Genomic DNA, 21,893 nt, shown 5'->3' with positions numbered 1-21,893 from the left:
TGATTACTGGTTGCAGTTATTCTTCTTCTTCCTTATATTTCTGGTGGCTGGAAAAATGAATTGGTGCATTACTGCCACCAAGTTGTCTGGAGTGTGGACCAGAATTGTCCAAGTTGTCAAAAACATTAGTTTGTCAGCTATATTTTACCAATCCCATGTGACCCCTGTCATGTCCCTGTCCCCCACCCCCCTCCCTCCCTGCCTCAAAGATTCATAAAATACAGGTATGTAAAACACAAGTGAGTTTTTAAGAACTTAGCTAAGGGTCCCCTACCACAGGGGCTGAGAACAAATGCTACCAAACTGTGCCAAAAGGGCTTTTTAGAGGCCTTGCCTGACATGTCTATGGTAATGTGGCAAGATGACATGTGAGCAGAGGAAGAATGAGACCAATGGCAGGTTTAGGTGCAGATAATTGATTTTCCATTTATTGTGAGAATCAGCACACCTAACTTTTCAACTTTCCTCTGTGCAGACCATTCTGCTTGGTGGTGTATGTGTCATGAGGCACTGACTTCTCAGTCCAATTTAGCTTTCACAGCTGACCTCTGAAAAATAAAATCAACATAATTATTAAAGAACATGACTATATTGGAACATTTTCTACTCAGTTTTACAGCTCATGGATTAACAAGTCAATAATAACAAATAAGCAATGTATTTGTATAGTCTTCAATATTCAGCTTTCTACCTCTAATCACATCCACTCAATTATTCTATTAAGACTGAAATACTGTAGTTTTCCTTTATGTTAATGGGGATGTGATACTTCATGATTGAAGATGCCTACTTATGTGACTTGCAATTCATTCACCAAAGTACAGCTGATATTTTTCTGTCAACTTGAATGATTTTCTGCATTTTCTTGCAGCTAAAAAGTGTTGAAAAAGAAAGATAATTTAATGTAAAGTGTTGCCTTGCAGACTATAAAGCTTAATGAACGGTTTTATTTTGCTCTATGCAAACAAAGCGTCTGTTTCTGGACATTCACACCCAATAACTCTCAATCACTCAGGAAATTGTGAGGCTTGGCAGTCTCAATAGGTGTGAGATGAAGTACACAATGAAGTTTAGCACTTTAAATGATATCAGACTTATATTACAGTTGTCAATGATGCATTTAAACCAGGCTGATGGTTTCTGTAAGTGAGTTGATTGTTTGTCTAAAAATGTTTCCAGCCTCTCTGTTGCTGCTTTATCAAGCATTGTATGTAAGGTTAAGGCTGTCACGGTGCAGCAGATCATGAGAACCCAAATGCAGGCTGACAAGGCAGGAGGCAGACAGAATGCAGAAACAGTTTTTATATCAAACACAGGCCTTATAAAGATATCCATGCCATGCCTCATGGATCTATTAAATGTCCTGCTTCGTGCATTTGGGTCCTCATGTTCCGCACCGTGACAAAAGCCTATTAAATGTTTGGTTCATGTGTAGCATGATTTCCCCTAATCATTCAGTCTAGCTTTTAATTAACTATCTTCATTACAGGAACAGGGAGTCCAGATCACAAGATCATGGAGTTTATATTATTTAAAGAAACAGAAAACAATAAAGAGACAGACTAACTCAAGAAATGACGCAAATTCTCCAGGATGCCTACAAGAAACAACTAAAATGATTAAAAATGTCTTGTTTGAATCTGGATGGAAGCTGATGTTACTTTTGTAACCCCTGTGCTCTATGACCGGGATGGTTAGCCACCATGGTGTTGCAGAATTTGCCTGTTTTCTATAAGTCTCTCGTGGAAAGTGCAATCTGCTATGTGGCCATCTGTTGGGGCAGCAGCAGTAACTGATGTTCTGCTCCAGGCCTTTGACTGTCATTGCGATGTACTGTGGTAGTCCTAACCTTTTAAATCACAGCAGACCAGTTTTATGCTGACAGTATCCAAGTGACACAGAGTAAATTAGCAGATCAATACAGATGTTTACTATCAAAGAAGAAGATAGTATTCAAAGGTGGGAAAATCTCACAAGAATGGTAAGATGGTTTGGCTGTAACACACCCTGAATCACCAGTGACCTGAAAAGATGCTAAACACAAAAGAGAAACCTTACAGAAATGGAAGTAGGTTGTGTTAGGAAGCAACACAAAAACCAGTACCAGGAAATCAGGACAGAGCAAACTGGCCAAACATATTTTTCAACAGGTTCAGTTCAGAACAAAGTTTGACATTATCCCCATTGCCTCTAGTTAAACAGACCTCACGCCCTCCATGAGCCCACAGTTTTTTATTCACACCTGCACTCTGTCATGCTGAAGCTCAGTCATGAACTTTAACACAGCCTCAGCTCCCTCCAGATCAATAACATTGAGACCTTCCCTGCCTCCCCCTCCAGCCTGTCTGTTTCCTGCAGTCAGGGTGGCGAACCAGAGCAGAGCTTCAGCTTCAGGTGGTGTCAGCCCCACAGCAATGGCAAATGTTTCGCCTTGTTTGGAATGCAAACTGTGATTAAATGCGTTCATCTTTTTAAAGTTAAAGTCCCACCCCTATTGCACAAAATTTATTTCAGTAATTCAACTTAAAAAGGTAAACTAATATATTATATAGACTCATTAATGCAAAGTAAGATATTTCAAGCATTTATTTGTTATAATTTTGATGATTATAACTTATAGCTTATGAAAACACAAAAATCAAAATCTCAGAAAATTAAAATATTACATGAAATCAATAAAAAAAAAAATTTGAATACAGAAATGTTCACCATTTGAAGAGTACAGTCATGCATATGAACTCATTATGTGGTTTGAGCCCCTTTTGCATGAATTACTGTCTCAGTGCGGCGTGACATGGATGCTATAAGCCTGTGGCACTGCTGGGGTTTAATGGGAGACCTGAATGCTTCAATACTGGCCTTCAAGTTTTCTGCAGTCTCATGTGTCTCATCTTTCTCTTGGCAATGACCGAAAGATTTTCTATGGTGTTCGGATCAGGGGGGTTATCTGGCCAGTCAAGCATAGTAATCCCTTGGTCATTACCCAGCCATCATCATCAATATGCGTTGATTGATATATTTATAGTTCTATTTGGACCTATGCTGCTCCCAAAGATTTTCAATGCAAAGTCTTTCACCACTACTGCCTTAACCTTGGTTAGGTAAATCCTCAGAGTTGTCATATCCCATATGTGCTGCTTCTTGTAATATTATGAATGATGAGGCATCACTTTCGCTGTTGCTACATAAGGAATCGTCATCCTCAAGAGGCAAATATTCCCCTTCAGAAAGAGTTGTGATATGTTGCATGTTTTCTCTGTAATTCACTCTGTATCACCGACCATAAGTGTTATAGCCTCATTGGCTCTGTATGGTGTCTTTAAAATTTCCTCATAAAGTTTGAATAGATCCACACTACCCTCCCCTCACCCGTTACATAATTCACATGTCTGCTATCAAGCAGTGAAAAGTGGTAACGGGTTTAAACTCTATTTCTAGAGACAAGACCAGCTGCTAGTCGCAATTTTGCACCTTCGGTGCCTAAAAAGTAAGTAAAGTGTTTTTATATGTAATTTCATTTAATTTTGATTTCATTTCATCCAAAAGTGGATGATTTTGCTCTAAGTTCATTTCAAAGTGTTGACAACACCTGAACCAGTCCCAGGTAGTCAGCAATACCCCAGAGATACTTACAAAGCCAAATCTATCATTACAAAGTTTGCTTTCTTTTGCAAAATACAAAATCTGTTCTTTACATATTTGATCTTGAGAAAAGGGCTAGAATGTACCCTTATTCTACAAAGTGACTTTCCACTTTTCATTTATTGTAAACTTGGACATGTACATGTTCCGCAACCCTGAATTGGAATAAGCGGAATAGAAAGTGAATAAATGTATGAATGCACATACATGTTCTTTATCTGAAAGGCTTACTCATGTATCCATTCTTCTGTACTTCTTGAAAGTTTTTTGTATCTTATCGTTTTTACACTAGGGCTTGTCTTTTCACTTGTCTTTCTCTTTGACCTGGTTATCGTTGTTGGCAGATGGAAATGATGACACCTTAAAGCAATTTTCCTGCTCTGTCACCTTGTTCATTACAGCATGATAATGACAAGATGTCTCCTAATGTGTTCTTAACAGAGGAAAAAATATTCTGTCTCTTTCAGATAGACAGATAGACAGATAGACAGACAGACAGACAGACAGACAGACAGACAGATAGATAGATAGATAGATAGATAGATAGATAGATAGATAGATAGATAGATAGATAGATAGATAGATAGATAGATAGATAGATAGATAGATAGATAGATAGATAGATAGATAGATAGATAGATAGATAGATAGATAGATAGATAGATAGATAGATAGATAGATAGATAGATAGATAGAATAAGGCAGCTGGAGTTCATTACAAATGAGAACTGTACCAGAAAGTCCTGAAAAGATGGTTACCCTGATGAGGTCCAACATTAAAGAGGCAAAGACAGAACATTTTTCATTAATATACAGTTGACAGCTGATAAGGAAATGAAGACTGAAAAAGCTTTATAAAAAGGGACCTCAATCATCATGAATACTTGACTATTTGCAGTAACTAACTTAAATTTAAAGTGACTTTCCCTCCGATCAGCAAGGGATTGTTCTAGCAATATATACAGTATACTTCATAATTTATTTTTCCCCTGCCAGGGAAATTTGGCTCTGTACAAAGGAAGCTAACAGTGGGTTATATAATGGATGGGTCATAAGAATGTCAGTCAGTCACTGTGGAAAAAAATCACATTATGCTTATTACCCCTATGCTAATTAACTTTATGCTAATCCTCTCAAAGCACACTGGCTTAACCTCGACCCAACATCAGCTCAGAATGAGTAGGAGGGGGATCAGGTGTGCCTCCAATGCATGTGTGCACTGAACATTATGGTTTCTCAGCTATATTAATATGAGTATGTATGTGTGTGTGTCTGTTAGCACTGCTCTGGTATCAGCTCACCTGTGTCTCCAGTTAATCTACAATCTATACACTGAACCAAGATCAGCTAATCCTGCTCCTCTAATTTTAGCTTTGTGGCAATTCCACGTGTAAGAATTACAGGTATACGTGGCTTGAGAATTAAAGGGGTCATCTGCTAACTGAAGCAGCAGGGGAGCACCAGGAGTTTCATCTGTGGCTTTCCCAGCACACATGCTGAGGTGTCCTAGGTCAAGGCACTGAACTCCTCATTGCCCATGATGTCTGAGTGAGTATAATAGTGACTATGTTGTAAAGATACTGTATGACTGGTCAACAGACTACAGAAGTTCTGCATAAATGTTTTTGTAACCCACATCCATCTTTAGAACAAATAGCAAGCTATGAGGTTATTTTTAATATTTAATTACAAAAGCATGATTTAAGGTTAATTAAAATTTGAATTGTGCAACTTATAGTTGTGGTTAAGGTAAAGGCAAGTCTACAATATATCCAGAAGACATTACTATGAGTGAACTGTGTTTAGTTTAACTTGAAAATTGTCTATTAAAGAGAGAAAATCCTTATAAAAGGGGAGGAAATACCTCTCAGAAACTAGATAGGCTTTATTTAAGATTCCTTGTCTTTTGTCAAGTGATGACCATTCAGAGACATATCAATGCCAAACTAAGTACTGATTTAACACTTCATTCTCATATAAAGAATTTAAGGAGAACTGTAAGCTCAAAGCTCTGGTGTTCTACATTTATTAAAATTGTTCTGAATAAATGCCACATGTGGCCTTCTGTGCAGAGCTGCCCACAATGGTTCAACTTATCATGGAGGTGACAGCCACATAATAACATGGCTGTATGGCTAATGGCTCCCACACAGTCAGGGCTTACAAAATGCATTTCTCTCTGATGACGGTATATTACCCCTGCCCTCCTTCCTCTCAAACACAATGGGATAATACATCCAACAAAGGCAATGATTCAAGGAAAATTACTTGGGCATATAGAGGTGTTTGAAGCTAAAAACCTTTATAAAAGTAGGTTCAATTCTTGTTTGTAGTTAAAAGATCTTTTCAGTTGCTCCCTGACTGGCATCATTGACTGTTGTGTCAGTTTATTATGTGTTACTTTATTCCACCCAGGGTGTTTTTACAAGGATTTCTTTTGCATAGATAGCTTTTTCAAGGTAAATCACAATAATTCATAGTTGAAATGATAAACGCTCAAGCTTTCCACACATCTGGTGGTTTCCACATGATGATATAGTAACAAAGATTTATTTGTGATGAGATGTGTTTTCCTGAACGTTTTTGTGATTAGCAAATAAATATAAATTCAGACAGAAAAAAAGTTCACTGTAATTCATCACCAATCACTAAAACAATATATGGAAATAAACTTCTGTACTGTCCTAAATTTAAGTCCCTTCACAATATTCAACAGCCTGCATAGTTAAAAAATCAATGAGTGAATTGCAACTTATTGACAACCTGAGCAGGACATTGCTTTAAATTTAATTCAAATACAACATGAAAAAACATATATACATATATATATATATATATATATACTTAAAGTGGTGCATTTATTTCCACTGCCGTCTGAAGTGTTGTATTAACCAAACAACAATCCACAATTAATCAAAACACTAACCAAGACATTTTGATGGCTGAATTTCACTACATATGGGTTATCCAGATTAGCTGGGGTAAATAAGCATCAACTAGTCATGCATTCAGATTTGCATGAGTAAAACAAAGTATTACTGATGAATTTCTTTGTGAACAAACCTTGAATCGATCACTTATCAAATGATTTGCCGTTATACAATTCAAGGGACCAGCACACTGTAGAGATCCCCTTTAAGCACAGAAAGTAAATGCATCTTTCAAGCAAATTTCATCACACAAAGGGAAGAAAATCCTGAAAAAGACCTCCGTAAATTCACATGAAACAGGCAACAGCTGCTGCATTAGTCTGCAGCCAAAAAGGTGAGGCAGTGCAATGAGAGTGCTAAATGAAGCAGACGTTGCAAACTGCTCCAGGCAGACCAACCCCACTTTCCAGATGCACTTTGCATGGTACAGGCTACTCCTCTCATGGCATCTCACGGACATGAGTGAGTCCCGTGCTCTGAGGAATGTGCTTGAATGTTTTGCATCTGATCACACAGGCAATCTGTGTGGTTTGAGGGTTGTTTTACATTGGAACTTAGTAGGGTAGGATCTGGTGCTTGATGTGGTTCTGGTGTTCTGGTAGTTAATTGCAATCACCTGTTGCTGCACGAAATAATCCAATTCTGATTAGTCTAAATGGTCACATTTGCCTTCATACCAGATGCCAGAATCTATTAATGATTTTTAGCAAGGGCAGAAAGCAGTTGGGCTATCAGGCAGAAATGATGACTTTAAACCTGAAACTGTGTCACAGTACTCCTCATTTCAATGTACATGTCATGATTCCCGGTTTATCTTCCTTGGTTTACTGTTGTGTTGTTTCATGTTCTTGGTTTTTGTTATGTTCATTGTTTATGTTCTGGGTTTTGGGTGTTTAGGGTCATGTTTAGTTATGTGTTGCCTTTTGGTTCCTCATTAGTTCAAGAGGTCTGATCTGCTCATTCACGTCACCTGTGCCTTGTTAATCCTTGTTAATTGGTTTCAGTTCCTCCTTGCCAGTCTGTTGTTTGTTGCTTCTGTTTGGTGTTAGTAATATGTTTTATTTCATGCTTTTTTTTTTTTTTCTTTTGCTTCCATAGTCTTTTGTAAGTTTTTAGTTTTTGTCGTTAAAACCTTTTTCCCTGCACCGGCCTCCCTCCTGCCTCTTCTGGCTATAGGGATAGTGAAACTGAGGCCTCATGAAACATGAGTCAACTTTAACAAAAATGCATAAAATTATCTCACCGTGTTGAAACATTTGACCCTGTCAAGGAGCTCCATCTGCTGGCTGTACGTCTGCATCACAAGGACAGCTTTGACGTGGCTTCCTCAGTGCACATCTGTCATCCCTGTCTAATTTTTGACTAAGTGTTCAGTGAAGGATATGTTTTCTACCATGTCTGAATATGTTTTTTCTGTCTTTCCTATAAATGAATAAAGGGGGGTGTTAAGTAACATTGGTTTAGATAAACGAATTGTGGTGTAATTTAAAGTATACCAATCTCTGGTAACAGTAGCAGTCTATTCAGGTACATCTGTAGCAGGATGGGAACGTATGAAGGAAGAGGTGCTTGTGCAATGGGGATAGTGATTGTGTTAGTGGTTTTATACAGTTGTACTATGAGAAAAATGTTTTGGCAACTTTGTGATGTGTCAGATTTTTTTTTTAAAAAAAGTATTTTCTCAATAATATTAGGCTTCAGTCTGCTCCTTATCTGGCACACTACCTCTCCAGCTTTGGGGAGATTGCACCTGAAAGAAACACAAGAATTAACTTGTAAATAACCAAGTTTAACATCATTTAAATTCTCTGCTGATGGTGATTAGAAACTAGCCCGGCTCTCAAAGGTCCCACAGATTGTGGTGCTCCTCTGCAGCTGCAGACCGAGACGTTTCCTCTGATGCCTCTGGATGAAGTTTATTATTAACTTTAAAGTCTGCTTTTTTAAAGAACAAATATGTAAATAAAGGAAAATAAAGCCTACCTCTGTTGTTGAAGGCACCGCCCGCTCCATTCTCACACTCTCATACTCCGAGCTCGTTCAGCAGTTACCCTGGTAACCGCGTCTCGCGCAGATGTTTGTTTCCCAAAATCTCTAAAAGCTAAATGTGATCCAGTATTAGCTAATGTTGATGTGATTTTTTACCTAAATTTATTTTCAAAATGTAATGTCACACAATCGCTGGAAGAATCTCCTCCTCTTATAAGCCCACCATCTCCTAACCGTTTGGAATCCCATTTAAATCATTGAGACATTTATAAGCCCGGCAAAACGTTACTTTTGGCACATGAATCATTGTTCAGTAAACAATGTTTGTAACACTTCCATGTCACATGCTTGACACGTGATCGAGCAGATCTGTTCGAGCATAACATCACTATCTGCCTGCACTTGGGTCCTTACGTTCATGGTATCCTGACAGTACATTTTCCATTTTAATCTTTAGCTGAAGCTTAACCCTTAAATATATGTGTATGTGTTATTAGTAAAGATTAAATGAAGATTGCACATAGCACAAGTAAAAAAAAAAAAAAGTTTGAGGCTTGCCTAAAGAAAGGGGGAGAAAAAACACTTTCAGGTTGGATATAAATATCCTTTTTGAAAGGAGATCTAAACTTTTGTCAAATCACAAATCATAGTTGAATTTATGAATTTTATCTCTGCAAATGCCAACTCTAATACAGTGAAGCAGGACAAAATTAAAGAGGGTTTAGGCAGTTCAGGTGAGGGCTCCAAAAAGGCCATTTGGCCACATCTTGGCACCATATAATCTCTAAGTCCTCTCATTTGGGGGAACTTGGGTTTTAAAAGTTTTGTTTTGAAAGAAATTGCTTAGTGAGTACCGGTAAATAAATTCTTTTGTTTTCTAGTAAGCCTCTGCACCCTGGTATTATACATGTTGGCCCATGTTTATTGCAACAAAAAAAAAAAAAAAAAAAAAAATTACTTGGACTGAAGGCTCCAACAGACATTTTGTGGCTGGATTAGAGCTAGACGTGAAGTGGATGAACTGATCAATCAGCCAATAACTAAGAATGGCATGTCTGTGATTATTGGTCAAAAATAAAATCCAAAAACCAAAACCAGATCTAGCAGAATAAAGGAGATGTACTCAGAAAACTCTAAGATTAGCAGATCAAAAGTTACTTCCAATGATTTATAAATCCAATCAGTGCTAAATTTAAGACAAGTTGTGGAATACTTCCCTATCCACTCTGTCTCTTTTTCCTTAAAATTTCCTTCTTTGCTCTTTCCAAGCCTACAGTTGTTTTCTTAATCTATCTTACCTCAAGTCTGTCTCTGAAAACTAGTTGCCTCTATGTGTGTTTGTGTGTGTGTGTGAGCTAAAACTGATCACAGCCCTAGTTCATCGTCTGGATGTTTGTGTGATCAGTCAGGCGTGCTGCAGAGAGCCCTGTAAGTCATAAAAAACAGGGAAAGAGACCACATAAACCATTAAATTGAGCAAGGTTTCACACTCTGAAATGAAAGATGTATGTTAGTGAGAAAGAACATGAACATATGTGCAATTTTGCAAACATTTGGGAGGATTAAACCAGTGAACTTGTCATTTCAATCAGAGTTTTAGTTAGAAGAAGTTGCGTGCCTGCCTTCGTATGTGTATGTATGCTCATGTGCACACATATAAATGTTACAGTCTACTAAATCTTTCCATTATTATTGCAACATGAACGTGTAGGTTTGAGTGTGTGACTTCTTATTCAAGTATGTGTGTATACGTGCATGTATGTGCATGTGACTGTAAAGGACATCTTGCCATTTTCATGCTGTATTGAGCTGTGGCACAGCTCAAAATGGCTCAAAGGTCAAATTAGTTCCATTTGAAAATAATAAGAAAGAGAAAAGGCTGTGTGTCTGTGGGTGTGTGTGTGTGAGTGAGTGAGTGAAAGGGAACCAAGGGGATTTTATCACGTTAATGTTAGCTTGAGATGTTTTATGGCATCTATAGAACTTCAGCACATAGCAGAATGGCCGTCTTCCCTGCAGTTTGTTGTTGACTGTCCTGTTGCTGAAAATGGCTCACAACATGATGATGATGATGGTTGCTAACTGTGTGTAACAGTGTGTGAGTGGTTGTGTGTTTAGATAGGCGAATTAAGAGCTGGGCACTGTTTCAGAATCATGATTTTTCTCCCAGATAGTCTATAACATCCAAAACTGTTTCGCTCCTCCAACAATGTCATTGGCATTTGCAGTGTGTTTTTCTTCCTAAAAAGAAACTATAACTTTAGCTTTTAGATCAATACTGCACAGAAGCTATTTGAAAATGGAACAGATTTGTTAGAAATAATGGATGAATTATCCCACTGCCACAACTTCATCTTATACTTCTTTGAGGCACTTTTAGTAACCTCAGGCCTCTTTCAGAATGATCCTGCAAAATATGCACATCTTTCCTCTGGAAGTTATGTGCAATCCTTTTGGCATAATCATTTTATTTCAGTCCAACTGGATGGACTGCATAAGTGCACAGTTTTTTGCTGTTTTTTTTTTTAATGGTCTTTCAGGATATACCCTATTAGATTCAAATCAACATTGTGAGTGCGTCACTGTTACCATTTCTTTTTCTCCTCCGGTTGGAGACCATAAGGTTTTTATTCAAGACTGTTTTAAAGTTTTCCTTGTCTTTTAACTCTCCTGACTTGTCTACCGTGTTTGACCTTAGAAATGACATTAATTAATTAATTAATTCTCTGTCTGGTTTCCTCTTTGAATCTTTGCTTTTATCACATGTGATGATTTTACAAAGAGTCAGTGACACTGTGAGCTTGCGCCACTGCCAGGAGCAGTTAAAATCTGAGATATCGGCCTCGTTTGATAAGATAATTTCTCATTAGACTGAACCAGTGGTTCCCAAACTCGGGGGCGGGCCCAGTATTATGATGGGGAGGAGGGGCGCATCAGGGCTAAAAATTTATAGTTTTTGCACTGCAAACAAAGCATAGACAAAATTATATAATTATCAATGGGCAAGTAATGGTAATGGTCAATGGTGGGTAATGAAGAGAGACCACAGTGTGTTGTATGTCTCAAAATATTAGCATCTGACAGTACGAAGCCAAACTAGTTACAACACCACTTGGGGACTTCTCATCTAATCTCATATACAGCAGTTTGTTGAACTAAAGCAGTCTCTGTCTCATCAAAAGCTTAACTCACCTGAAGTAGATTGCAGAGCTTCCTGGTGTAAAAAGCCTCACCCTATAGCATGTGTGCCACTGACATGGCTTTAAGTATAGTTAATGAAGTAGCAGACAATAAACTACAGACATTTTTGTTGCACATTTCTTTGTAAGTTTCTTTGTAAGCATCGGGGTGCATATGGTAGTGGGATCGAAGAAACATTATTGTTGTCAATGAAAAGGGGGCCCTGCATACACCTTTGATTTGTTAAACAAATACCAAGTGACTCAGTAGTCTAGAAAGGCTAAATTGACAGAATGTAGTTTCTTTTGTTAATTTTCTGACATCTGATCAGTATTAGCTGTGAAGCTAAGATGATGTGGTTTGACTAATACTTTTAGCCATATCATTCAATCTTCTTCACATTTGGAGCCAACTGAGTTAGTACAGGAGGATTCTGTAATAAAAATGAAAGCACGAGGGAAGCCATTAAATTCAACATCATCTGGTGAGACTAATTTATCAACTTCTGTCAGAAACTCCTGATATATTTCTTTTTAAGCCAGAATAAAGTCAAACTCTGCATAGAGCTCAATGAAGAGGCTGAAAGCTCTGTTATCAGTGTACCTATTTTACCTAATTTAAATGGGTAGAATAAACTCATAAAACATACTGAATCCTCCAACAGTGCACTGTTCTGAAAAAAAAAGGCTGGGCTTAACATGCAAATATAGCTTTGTAATCAATATATAACTGTGAGCCAATTCAAAATCATCATGTCAAGAGGTACATGACACTTATTCAACTCCTTTGTACCCTCCCCAAAGTTTATTTAATGATAGGCTGTGAACCATTAGTGCTGGCGGAGTGCTATAGTCCTGTCCAGAGCTACAAGATGGATGGAGGGGAGGATATAAATGATGGCTCTTGTCATCTTTATTTATTATATTTTAAAAATGCAAGAATAGCAGAATAAGAAGGCAGTCAGTGAATAAACATCAAACTCAGATGAACTAACAAGAAGTGCTTGAATGAATATAAAACCCCTTCCTCTCATTTCTCCCTTTTTATGTCGTCATTTCCTTTGCAGCTGCATATTTTTTAAGAGTAGAATTTTAATAATTTACAAAAAGACATTTTGGCTGGCTGGCTGGCTGGCTGGCTGGCTGGCTGGATGGATGATGGATGATGGATGATGGATGATGGATGGATGGATGGATGGATGGATGGATGGATGGATGGATGGATGGATGGATGGATGGATGGATGATAAATAATCCAAAAGCCATAATGTAATGTTGCTACTGTGGGTAGGACCCTCTTCATGCAACTACTAAAAAGCCATGGACCAACCTGTGGTAAAACCATGCTTGGGTTTATACTTTTAAGAGTGAGATTCTCACCATGATGTATTCTCCCAGAGTCCTGTCCTTCAAAAAAGTTAAATTAACAACATATAGCTTTACTTTTTTTCTTAAAATAGGGACAACGTGTGGACATTAATCACAATGCCGCTGAGTGTTCAAAGCCCCAGGGACCCCCTGTGCTCATCTGGACCCCAATCTGGGGTCTTAAGCCATACAGCAGAGCTAAAAAGAAAGCATCCTTCTGAATACACTTTGCTGTTTAATCACTATGGCGTGTAGGTGCTGTTTCAGCATCCTGCACAATAAGCTTCAAGGACTCCAAAGCAGTGCCCCACCACAGAGCCAACTATCTTGATCAGTTTGAGTATAGTTTAGTGTATAAAACCATACATGTATCTGGCTTTTCCTCTAAACTTCCAATAAATTTTCGTTACATCACAAACGGCTGATATTTATGGTCTCAAATGACACACACTAAATCTGAAGAAATGGAGAGGAGAAGCTGTTCTTGTTGAGACCACGTTAGCCACGTTTACATCATTTTAATTTCCCCTTTAATTCAGAATAAAAATTAAATCCTCTTTTAAAAAAAAAATAAAAATGACCTTTTAAACACCTTATTCCAAATGAAAATGACCATTCTGAATAAAAGTTATATCTAAAGTAAGTGGCAGGTTTATTCTGATTTTAAGTCCAAATTGAATAATTTCCCGATCATGTAAATGTTCATTCCACTTTAAATTAATTACACTGGTTCTGTGCATGCTCGCAAGTATTATGATAGTGTTGAGCTGCTGTTTCAAAACTATTATCAAAATCAAAGCAAAAACAGTTCTTTATTATGTGGTCTTCTATGTTGTAGCCAAAATGAAAAGAAGCAGGAACTATTTTCTTCCAGTAGATGTAATTAAGTCACATCCACCCCCTGTCCAATCAGAACCCTTCCAAACCCCCAGATCTTAAGCAGAATTGAATAAAGCCAATTAAACATGTTTTCCATATGAACTAAAAATTTTTCTATGTAAACATGAAGGAGGATCCTTTAATTCTGAATTATTTCATTCTGTATAATTATTTTCAAATTAAAAAACATCATCTAACCATGGCCAGTGATGATAACTTGACACAAATTACACAAACTGGTGTTAAGACAATTGATTTAACTATTCTATATATTTAATATAAAATTAATGAATAAATAATACTTAAATATTTAAGAATAAAACAACTGTTGAGTAAAAATCCTGTTACAACCACATTGGCCACAGGCTGGAGATTAAAGGAAGCAAATGCATCCCAATATGTTCACTTTTCAGGTTCCTGTTTGTATGTTTACTTAAAACCTAATTTTCACAGCATGCTGGGATGTGACCCAGAAATGGACCACGCTCCTATACAGCAACTATACAATGAACTGCCAGGATATAAGTGAAACCAAGGGGTATATATATATATATATATATATAGAGGTGAACTAACAGGGAGCTGGTGAAGCAAATGAGCAAATCAAACCAGGTGTACCAATGAACAGGTAAATAAAACACAATGCAACACACCAGGGAAGGAACTACAAAATAAAACAGGAAACCAGACAGGTCAATGATCCCACAGGACAGTAAAAGTAAACCAAAAATGCACAGACCATGAAAAAGTAGACAACCATAGCATGTACCAGTCTTATTTTGTATTAGAACATAGAAGAATGAACAGGAGATATTTTTGACTTTTTTCTAAATGGGTATGACAGAGTCCAGGCCGAAACAGTCCCCAGCCCTAGTATCAGCAGCCCTGACAGCTCCCAATGTGGAGCTAGCCACACAAGAATCCAATCTACCACCACCACCAGACAGTAAACCAGAACTGCTAGGGGTAGAAGCCATTGATCCCCAGACTCCCACATCAAGCACCACATACTGCCCCCAAAATACTGACTTGCCTTTATAAGGACCTTGTTATAAATATTTCCAATTGTTTATTCTGATTATTAATGTAAAATTCTTTTATTTTTTATGTCTCTCTAATGTGACCCTAGTAATCACAGCAGTGTATGTGGGTGTGTGTATACAAAAACAGAAATCACTGTTTAATAACACTGTCATATGGAATCTGTTGCAAAATCTTTATAAATAGTTTTTGTCATGTGCAGTTTCCACTTGATAAATTGGGTCAAATTGATGTTGCACAAGAGCAGCTCTATGATTATAATGAGAGGCTCTTTTAGAGTATTAAACAGATTGTTGCTGAAAAGGAGTAAACATGTTCAGTGAACCTTTTCCTTGCAAAATGTCTTTTCAGTTGTTTACACAGATTGTCTTTCTCACAGACGTCACTATCTAATTTAAACCCAGAAGTCACAAGTACCTCCAAGAGAAAGTTATATAAGCTCAGCACTTTTGCAAATTTGGCAACACTTGGGGCTAATTCTGCCAAGACATGCAGTTTTTCATCGTTATGCCTCTGTACCTCATAAACAAATGTTCAGTTCACACTGCATTTTTTGTAGTCCTTCTTACTTAGAGCACATTGCCAGGCTCACTTGTTTGAAAATATTGCTAGTGGAGAACGACCCTTCACTGTCCCTGACCCTTGGTGAGGAAAACGAGGCCTCCCAGTCAGGCTGATGGACAGACAGAGAGAGCACAAGAGGATTATTTCATGGTTGTTGCAGTTCACTGATCTTAATTTTTTTGTACATGGTGCGGCTCACAGCTACGTCTCTCCATGTCAATGTAAATTAAAGTTACAAGAGTTGAAAGTAACTTCAGTGTTTGCCTGTGATGCCCAAAGCGCTGCACTTTTATCTGCCTGTTAACTTTCCTCAGCTTGGCTTCCACTGCAGGCTACAGATTAGTCATTATGCTGTTTACTATTAGAGGGCCAAACATATTTTGATAATAGTTCCTGATGCACAGGTGCCTCTGAGCAAAGAACGGACCTCTGACCTGTTTTGACTGTTTAAAGCTCAATGGAAAAATAAACATATATATGTATTACTATGAAAGAGAAACAGGGAAAAAGCTCATTTTGGACTGAATACAAAAGAGTACAAAATAGTATAAATTCCTCTTGCATGTGCAAATTACAGAAACCAGTGAATGCATGTTAAAATAGCTCATTTACATCATTGCAAAAAAAGGTACATTTGTCCACATGAGCAAAACCTTATGTTGTTGTGAGAAAGGTGCAGAAATTCAAAGATGGAAATTACTTTCTTTGCATGTAGCAATCTTGATATTTACTATAAATATTGTTTTTCATCCTAAATCATATTTTTCTTTGTATCAAAGCCGAACTATGTATTTTCTATGTCTAACTCTTAATGACTGTGCCTAACAGTTATTAGAATTTTAGGGACTGCAGATGGAAATTATCTCTACTACTGTTCCTAACCAGCTTATTTGTTTACACCGTCTAACCACCACCACATTTTTGCTCTTCATTTAAATCTCTCCCCTCATTCAGCTGCACTTTGTTCATGAGATAATGTTATTACGACATGACTTGCTTCATTCTTCACAGTTATTAACCAAACAGTTCATTTGGAATCACTCTGAGCTTCTGTTCAAGTATAATTGGTTTGTGTTGGTAAGAAAGTTTTATTAAGCGTTTATATAAAAGCCTGTTTTTTATGCTTTTTAAAATTATTTAGCGTTTTAGTCAAACCTTTAAATGTACAATTGAACACAGGATCACAACAATCAAATCTGAAAAGTAAAGTCTAACCATAAAACATTTTGGTGATGTTTTCATTGAACAAATTCTGCATTCAGCTTTTCAGTCTCCAATACCATTTAAATGCAGCCAGATGCTGCTTATTTTTTCAGTTTTAGCTCAGTTCTTCAGCTTTTCCCGACATCCTTGCATTAAAATCTAGCTCCTGTCTCTCTGTTGCTCCGTGAACCTGGTCTCTACTACACTGTCTTCAGAAGGTAAAAAAAAAACAGGAAATCATGCTGTATGATTTTAAAACAATTTATTTGTATAATGATACAGAAAATAAATATTTGGCCAATAGCAAAAGTTCAACTCAGTACTTTGTAATGTAACCTTAGTTGGCAATGACAAAAGTCAAACATTCCCTGTTGCTCTTGACAAGGTTTGTACACAGCTGGTAGCTGGTGTTTTGGCCTACTCTTTCGTGCAGATCTTCCTTAGAGTTGTGATGTTTTGGTGCTGTCACTGGGCAACACGGACGAACTCCCTCCACAGGTTTTCTATTAGGTTGAGGTCTGGAGACTGGCTAGGCCATTCCAGGACCTTGAAATGCTTCTTACGGAGCCACTCCTTAGTTACCCGGGTGGTGTATTTGGGATCGTTGTCATGCTGGAAGACCCAGCCACATGTCATCTTCAGTGCTCTTACTAACGGAAGGATGTTTTTGCCCAAAGTCTCACAATACATTTTTACATACATACTTACATACATATGCTGTATGTATATGTGATTGCCGTACCTACAGCCACACAGTATAAGACGGTAACCCACTACATCAACGCATTTCAGTTATGTTAGTTTATGAGTTAACACCATTTTGTTTACATATTTGGTTTAAATTTAGTTGAAATGCTTTAGTTCTCTTTTTGTTAGCGTGCACTATTGTATTTTCAACTCTGTTTAAGTTTTGTTTATTTAAGATGTATTCTTTTCTCTTAATGGTGCTGGGGCAGCCATATGAAAGCTCGGGGTCAGGAGTGAGCACAACCAGTAGAAGCCAAGGGAACAGGAAGTGCCATGGGCCTGTACCAAGACAGCTCCTTCCAGAGGGGAGATCATTTGCTCACTCTTTAAATATTTAGATTTGTTGTTTGGATTTTGAGTAGATTGCTTTCCTGTTTCATTTTTGGCCATTCTTTTGTTTAAGTAATAATTTAACTGTTTAGGTTTTGTCTCTTTGTTTAGATTATTCTTTAGTATTTGTTAACCCAGTCATGTCTTTAGACTGGTCTGATCAGCCAGTATATAAGTTTCCCTTTGTTTCATGTTTGTTAGGTCAGTTTGGTTCTTGTGTTAGTTTGGTTTCTTTGAGTTACATGTTAAACAGTTAAGGTTTTTGTTTAAAGTTATTGTTATACCTTTTGGTTTAGTTTTGTTCATTCAACCTCTTTAAAGGGCTCAAAATGTTTTGTGAGTATTTTGTTTGGGTAAATAAAACCCATTCTTTTTGAAACCACCTGTGTTTTTGTCCTTCACCAGCTCAGTCCCTTACATACATGATTCCAATTGCCTTGATTGGTCCTGTCCTCAATACAGATCAGTCATCCTGTCTCCTTTGCCTTTGCAGAAAACAGCCCCAAAGCATAATGTTTCCACCACCATGCTTCACAGTAGGCATGGTGTTCTTGGGATGCAACTCAGCATTTTTCCTCCTCCAAACACAGCAAGTGGAGTTTATACCAAAAAGTTCTATTTTGCTCCCACATGACATTCTCCCAATCTTCCTCTGAATCATCCAGATGGTCACTGGCAAACTTTAGACGGGCCTGGACATGTGCTGGCTTAAGGAGGGGGACCCTTTGGGCATTGCAGGACTTTAATCCATGACAACGTAGTGTGTTACTAAGAGTAACTTTTGTGACTGTGGTCCCAGCTCTCTTCAGGGTCATTGACCAGTTCTCCCCCTTCTGGGTCGATTCCTCACCGTTATCAAGCTCATTTGTATCCCACAAGGTGAGATCTTGCATGGGGCCCCAGGTCGAGGGAGACTGTGATCTTGTATTTCTTCTGTTTTTTAATAATTGCCCTAACAGTTGATACCAAGCTGCTTGTCTACTGTCGATTGGCTCCTGCCTTGTGCAGGTCTACAGTTTTGTCGCTGGTGTCCTTGGACAGTTCTCTGGTCTTGGCCTTGGTGGAGATTGGAGTCTGACTGTTTGATGGTGTGGACAGGTGTCTTTTATAGAGATAACGAGTTCAAACAGGTGCTATTAATACAGGTAACGAGTGGAGGATAGAAGAGTTTCTTAAGTAGAAGGTCTGTGAGGGACAGAATTCTTGCTTGATTGTAGGTGCCAAATACTTATTTTATACAAGAATTTACAAATAAATTGTTTAAAAATCATACATGACAACAGGATTTCCTGGATTTTTTTTTATTATTATTCTGTCTGTCACAGTAGAAGTGTACCTATGATGAAAATTCCACCATCCATCCGCTCGTATTATTTTTATCAGCATTCCTAAATGATATAGTTTGTACTAAAACAAACTCATTATTTAACAAGATATCGGTATCATTAGATTTAATGACATGGTTATAATTACATCTGGTAAATCACTACTGAGGGATGCAAAAGAGGCATATAGAAGGAAGGTGGAAGGGAAGTTGAGGGAGAACATTATCGGGGAGTTGGTTCCTCCCACATCACAGAGTGGTGTGGGAGGAACCAGCTACAGCTGAACATCTCAAAAACCAAAGAGTTGGTCGTGGATTTCCGAAAACAGCAGCCGTCTCTACAACCTGTCTGTATTGGGAGTGTGGCTATTGAGACAGTCACATCCTATAAATATTTGGGTCTCATCTTGGACAGTAACCTGGATTGGTCTCAAAACACGGATTACCTCTATAAGAAGGGCCAAACGAGGCTTTACTTCCTGCGGAGACTGGCATCTTTCAACATCTGTAGCATGCTGATGAACATGTTCTACCAGTCAATGGTTGCCAGCGTGGTCTTTTATGCTGTGGTCTGTTGGGGGTGCTGCATCAGGAGAAAGAGCCTAAATCGGCTGAATAAGTTGATTAAAAAGGCCGGATCGGCGGTAGGACTGAAGCTGGAGTCAGTGGAGGCAATGGCAGAAAAAAAATTCTGTCCAAATTTCGCTCCATCATTGACAATGCCACACATCCCCTGTATTCTGTCTTATCACAGAGGAGGAGCACATTCAGCAACAGGTTGATATCGGTCCGATGTGCCATGGACAGACTGAGGAAGTGCTTTGTTCCCTCTGCTATTAGGCTGCACAACTCTCTGGAGGGGAGGGGTGAGGGAGGGGGGCAGAGGAGAAGTAAGGAATAGTGGAGATGGGGCTTCCCTGGCTGTAATACATTAGCATGGACTTGTGATTTTTTATGATTGATCTTATTTTATTTTGCCTGGTTTTTATTGATTGGTTTTTAGTAATAGAATTCTTAACTTTATTGATTCATAATATATGTAAGCTTTTGTATGGGGCATGAGCAACTGGTGTTCAAAATTTCCTTCGGGATTAATAAAGTACATTTTATCTTATCTTATCTTATCTTATCTTATCTTATCTTATCTTATCTTATCCCTATACTGAAGCAGTTTGAAGACCAGAATTACAGCCTATTGTCTGTTTTTTGTTTTTTGTTTTTTTAATCTTAAGCCAGGAGGAGGTGTTTGAAACTCTGGAAACATGCACTGCTTTTGCAACTTTTTCAAACGCTTGGAAACACTTTAAATCCAATAAATTTTAAAAGGCTGGTTTCAGTTTGATTAGAAAGAATTCAGTTTTTTCTACATTTGGCTCTGGTGTACACTCTAAAATTACAGTGCCAGTTTAGTGTCAGTTTTTGCCAATCTTGCATTTGTAAAATGAATACAGAATATAGGGATTTCATGATCAATATTGTTTATACTGACATAATTTAAGGTTGCTTCCTGGTGGAAGTTTCAAGAAATAATCCAGGACTTAAGGGACTTAAAACATTAAATAGCCTGAGACTTAATATTGTGTTTACAAGCCAGAAATAAAATCTAACACAAGCAATATGAAACTCTTAAAATGATTACAGACAAATTTATTACTAAACTGGTATTGCTGTTAGCACCTTGGGTCATGTTTGAAAAAGTATTGACAAAGGACCACCACCAAGAAATGGTCAGTTCTTTTACTTTTTATAGGCATAATGTAACTGCCAACAATAGCAATGTGTCTCATTCACAAACTGTTCTCATCAACAAATTTGGTTTTAAGTCCTACTTACAAACTTTTAATGTTTATTGTGGCATTCATGGAAATCTTGTGCAGACATGTTTGAACAAAGCCAGGATTTGTGGTGTCTTCTGCTTTTTAGTTCATTAAAATACAACAATAAAATTACAGTAATGTTTTTAAAAAATAACTTTTGGTAATTTACAAAGCACTTTGTTATTAGACAGCAGATGTTACAAATATTGTTCTAACATTATAAAGACTTTTTCATCCATTTGCACAGAATTAGTAAGTCTTTACCTTTTATGGGTAGGGTTTTAGGTCTTTACCTCTGCAGAGTAGGGCTAGCTAACATATGGCGAGGTTGGTATTCACCAGGAAAGATATTGTAGTGGGTGATGCAGGAGTGAGGAGAGTGAGAGAGGAGAGCAGTGATTACACCTGTGAGCAAAAGTGTTTGTGAGAGAGGAAGTGACAAAACGAGGAAGTGATCAGGGAAACAATGAAAACCTACAGGATACCGACCCTCGAGGACCGGAGTTTTACACCCCTGGCCTAGTCAAGTCAAAGAAACACACTTGTGTATGGGAGGTGGGTGTGGTTCATGTGCTGCTTAAGGCTGCTGGCGGTGAAGATAGCTATGGGCAGTAGGGATAGGTTCCCGTGCAGGCAGGGTAGAGTGACAGAAAGTGGGAATCCTAGGAATGCAGGAATCCACTTTACAGTTGAGGAGGAGGTTCTCTTGCCGCTTATGGAGATCCTCTCTGCGCCAGACCAGTGGCAGGCCCATACGTACCAAACTCCGGAGCCGACCGGCACCAAAGCTCAGACACTGGGGGAGGGTCTCATAACCTGGGCAGGCTAAGAGTTTTAATCATTCTAGTTTATTTTTTGGTTATTTGTTTGTATTTTGTTT

Source organism: Melanotaenia boesemani, chromosome 16, assembly GCF_017639745.1.
Source record: "Melanotaenia boesemani isolate fMelBoe1 chromosome 16, fMelBoe1.pri, whole genome shotgun sequence".
In the NCBI taxonomy this organism is placed as follows: Eukaryota; Metazoa; Chordata; class Actinopteri; order Atheriniformes; family Melanotaeniidae; genus Melanotaenia; species Melanotaenia boesemani.
This window is presented reverse-complemented; position numbering follows the sequence as displayed.